This window comes from Triticum aestivum, chromosome 3A, assembly GCF_018294505.1.
Source record: "Triticum aestivum cultivar Chinese Spring chromosome 3A, IWGSC CS RefSeq v2.1, whole genome shotgun sequence".
Taxonomy (NCBI): Eukaryota; Viridiplantae; Streptophyta; class Magnoliopsida; order Poales; family Poaceae; genus Triticum; species Triticum aestivum.
This window is the reverse complement of record NC_057800.1, coordinates 640,954,808-640,960,127: the sequence shown is the minus strand read 5'-3', so window position 1 is coordinate 640,960,127 and position 5,320 is coordinate 640,954,808.

Sequence of the window (5,320 nt, the reverse complement as noted above, 5' to 3'; positions counted from 1 at the left end):
AGAAGTAATAGTTGACGAGACAACTTCATGAAGACACGATGATAGAGATCATGATGATGGAGATCATGGTGTCATGCCGGTGACGATGATGATCATGGAGCCCTGAAGATGGAGATCAAGAGGAGCAAAGTGATGATGGCCATATCATGTCACTATTTGATTGCATGTGATGTTTATCATGTTTATACATCTTGTTTACTTAGAACGAGGTAGTAAATTAAGATGATCCCTCATAATAATTTGAAGAAAGTGTTCCCCCTAACTGTGCATCGTTGCGACAGTTCGTTTTTCCGAAGCACCACGTGATGATCGGGTGTTAGATTCTGACGTTCACATACAACGGGTGTAAGATAGATTTACACACGCGAAACACTTAGGTTGACTTGACGAGCCTAGCATGTACAGACATGACCTCGGAACACAAGAGACCGAAAGGTCGAGCATGAGTCGTATAGAAGATACGATCAACATGAAGATGTTCACCGATGTTGACTAGTCCGTCTCACGTGATGATCGGACACGGCCTAGTTGACTCGGATCATGTAATCACTTAGATGACTAGAGGGATGTCTATCTGAGTGGGAGTTCACAAGATGAACTTAATTATCATGAACATAGTCAAAAGGTCTTTGCAAATTATGTCGTAGCTCACGCTTTAGTTCTACTGTTTAGATATGTTCCTAGAGAAAAATTAGTTGAAAGTTGATAGTAGCAATTATGCAGACTAGGTCCGTAAACTGAGGATTGTCCTCGTTGCTTCATAGAAGGCTTATGTCCTTAATGCACCGCTCAGTGTGCTGAACCTCGAACGTTGTCTGTGGATGTTGCGAACATCTGACATACACATTTTGATAACTACGTGATAGTTCAGTTAAACGGTTTAGAATTGAGGCACCGAAGACGGTTTTGAAACGTCGCGAAACATATGAGATGTTTCAAGGGCTGAAATTGGGATTTCAGGCTCGTGCCCACGTCAAGAGGTATAAGACCTCCGCCGATTTTCTTAGCCTGCAAACTAAGGGAGAAAAGCTCAATTGTTGAGCTTGTGCTCAGATTGTCTGAGTACAACAATCATTTGAATCGAGTGGGAGTTGATCTTCCAGATGAGAAAGTGATGTTTCTCCGAAGTCATTACCACCAAGCTGCTAGAGCTTCGTGATGAACTATAATATATCAGGGACATATATGATGATCCTTGTGATATTCGCGATGTTTGACACCACGAAAGTAGAAATCAAGAAGGAGCATCAATTGTTGATGGTTAGTGAAACCACTAGTTTCAAGAAGGGCAAGGGCAAGAAGGGATACTTCATGAAACGGCAATTCAGCTGCTGCTCTAGTGAAGAAACCCAAGGTTGAACCCAAACCCGAGACTAAGTGCTTCTGTAATAAGGGGAACAACCACTGGAGCAGAATTACCCTAGATACTTGGTAGATTAGAAGGCTGGCAAGGTCGATAGAAGTATATTGGATATACATTATGTTGATGTGTACTTTACTAGTACTCCTAGTAGCACCAGGGTATTAGATACCGGTTCGGTTGCTAAGTGTTAGTAACTCGAAACAAAAGGCTACGGAATAAACGGAGACTAGCTAAAGGTGAGCTGACGATATGTGTTGGAAGTGTTTCCAATGTTGATATGATCAAGCATCACACGCTCCCTCTACCATCGAGATTGGTATTAAAACCTAAATAATTGTTATTTGGTGTTTGCGTTGAGCATAGACATAATTGGATTATGTCTATCGCAATACGGTTATTCATTTAAAGAGAATAATGGTTACTCTGTTTATTTGAATAATACCTTCAATGGTCTTACACCTAAAAATGAATGGTTTATTGAATCTCGATCGTAGTGATACACATGTTCATGCCAAAAGATATAAGATAGTAATGATAGTACCACCTACTTGTGGCACTGCCACGTAAGTCATATCGGTATAAAACGCATGAAGAAGCTCCATGTTGATGGATCTTTGGGCTCACTCGTTTTTGAAAAGTTTGAGGCATGCGAACCATGTCTATTGGTGTATATGCATGAAGAAACTCCATGCAAATGGACCGTTTGGACTCACTTGATTTTGAATCACTTGAGACATGCAAATCATACCACATGGGCAAGATGACTGAAAGCCTCGTTTTCAGTAAAATGGAACTAGAAAGCAACTTGTTGGAAGTAATACATTTTGATGTGTGCAGTCCAATGAGTGCTGAGGCGTGTAGTGGATATCGTTATGTTCTTACTTCACAGATGATTTGATAGATATTGAGTATATTTACTTGATGAATCACGAGTCTGAATTATTGAAAGGTTCAAGTAATTTCAGGGTGAAGTTGAAAGATCGTCGTGACAAGAGGATAAAATATTTATGATATGATCATAGAGATGAATATCTGAATTACGAGTTTGGCACAGAATTAAGACATTGTGGAAATTGTTTCACAACTAATACAGCCTGGAACACCATAGTGTGATGGTGTGTCCGAACATCATAACTGCACCCTATTGGATATGATGCATACCATGATGTCTCTTATTGAATTACCATGATAGTTTATGGGTTAGGCATTAAAGACAACCACATTCACTTTAAATAGGGCACCACGTAATTCCGATGAGATGACACCATATGAACTATGGTTTAGAGAAACCTAAGCTGTCATTTCTTAGAAGTTTGGGGCTGCGACGCTTATGTGAAAAAGTTTCAGGCTGATAAGCTCGAACCCAAAGCGGATAAATGCATCTTCATAGGACACCCAAAACAGTTGGGTATACCTCCTGTCTCAGATTTGAAAGCAATAAGGGATTATTTCTAGAATCGGGTCCTTTCTTGAGGAAAAGTTTCTCTCGAAAGAATTGAGTGGGAGGATGGTGGAGACTTGATGAGGTTATTGAACCATCTCTTCAACTAGTGTGTGGCAGGGCACAGGGAGTTGTTCCTGTGGCACCTACACCAATTGAAGTGGAAGCTTATGATAGTGATCATGAAACTTCAGATCAAGTCACTACGAAACCTCGTGGGATGACAAGGATGCGTACTACTTCAGAATGGTACGTAATCCTGTCTTGGAAGTCATGTTGCTAGACAACAATGAACCTACGAGCTATGGAGGAGTGATGGTGGGCCCGGATTCTGATAAATGACTCGAGGCCATAAAATCTGAGAAAGGATCCATGTATGAAAACAAAGTGTAGACTTTGGCAGAACAACTCGATGATCGTAAGGCTGTTGAGTGCAGATGGATTTTAAAAGGAAGACGGACAATGATGGTAAATGTCACCATTAAGAAAGCTCGACTTGTCGTTAAGATGTTTTTCGACAAGTTCAAGGAGTTGACTATGATGAGACTTTCTCACTCGTAGCGATGCTAAGAGTCTGTTGGAATTATATTAGCGATTACTGCATTATTTATGAAATCTTGCAGATAGGATGTCAAAACAAGTTTTCTTACCAAGTTTTCGTAAGAAAAGTTGTATGTGATACAATAGAAGGTTTTGTCAATCCTGAAAGATGCTAATAAGTATGCAAAGCTCCAGCAATCCTTCTAAGGACTGGAGTAAGCATCTCGGAGTTGGAATGTATGCTTTGATGAGATGATCAAAGACTTTGGATTTATACAAAGTTTATGAGAAACTTGTATTTCCAAAGAAGTGAGTGGGAGCACTATAGAATTTCTGATGAATATATGTTGTTGACATATTGTTGATCAGAAATGACGTAGAATTTCTGGAAAGCATATAGGGTTATTTGGAAAGTATTTTTCAATGGAAAGCCTGGATCAAGCTACTTGAACATTGAGCATGAAGATCTATAAGGATAGATCAAAACGCTTAATGGTACTTTCAAATGAGCATATACCTTGACATGATCTTGAAGGTGTTCAAGATGGATCAGTCAAAGAAGGAGTTCTTGCCTGAGTTGTAAGGTATGAAGTTAAGACTTAAAGCTCGACCACGGCAGAATAGAGAGAAAGGACGAAGGTCGTCCCCTATGCTTAAGACATAGGCTCAACAGTATGCTATGCTGTGTACCGCACCTGAAGTGTGCCTTGCCATGAGTCAGTCAAGGGGTACAAGAGTGATCCAAGAATGGATCACAGGACAGCGGTCAAAGTTATCCTTAGTAACTAGTGGACTAAGGAATTTTCTCGATTATGGAGGTGGTAAAATAGTTCGTCGTAAAGGGTTACGCCGATGCAAATTTTGACACTAATCCAGATTATTCTGAGTAGTAAACTGGATTCGTATAGTAGAACAGTTATTTGGAATAGCTCCAAATGTAGCGTAGTAGTTGCATCTACAAGATGACATAAGAAATTTGCGAAGTACATACGGATCTGAAAGATTCAGACCCGTTGACTAAAACCTCTCTCACAAGCAAAACATGATCAAACCCAGAACTCATTGAGTCTTAATCACATGATGATGTGAATTAGATTATTGACTCTAGTAGACTCTTTGGGTGTTAGTCACATGGGGATGTGACCTTGAGTGTTAATCACATATCGATGTGAACTCGATTATTGACTCTAGTGCAAGTGGGAGACTGTTGGAAATATGCCCTAGAGGCAATAATAAATTAGTTATTATTATATTTCCTTGTTCATGATAATCGTTTATTATCCATGCTAGAATTGTATTGATAGGAAACTCAGACACATGTGTGGATACATAGACAACACCATGTCCCTAGTAAGCCTCTAGTTGACTAGCTCGTTGATCAATAGATGGTTACGGTTTCCTGACCATGGACATTGGATGTCGTTGATAACGGGATCACATCATTAGGAGAATGATGTGATGGACAAGACCCAATCCTAAGCATAGCACTAGATCGTGTAGTTCGTATGCTAAAGCTTTTCTAATGTCAAGTATCATTTCCTTAGACCATGAGATTGTGCAACTCCTGGATACTGTAGGAGTGCTTTGGGTGTGCCAAACGTCACAACGTAACTGGGTGGCTATAAAGGTACACTACGGGCATCTCCGAAAGTGTCTGTTGGGTTGGCACGAATCGAGACTGGGATTTGTCACTCCGTGTAAACGGAGAGGTATCTCTGGGCCCACTCGGTAGGACATCATCATAATGTGCACAATGTGATCAAGGAGTTGATCACGGGATGATGTGTTACGGAATGAGTAAAGAGACTTGCCGGTAACGAGATTGAACAAGGTATCGGGATACCGACGATCGAATCTTGGGCAAGTATCGTACCGCTAGACAAAGGGAATTGTATACGGGATTGATAAAGTCCTTGACATCGTGGTTCATCCGATGAGATCATCGTGGCACATGTGGGAGCCAACATGGGTATCTA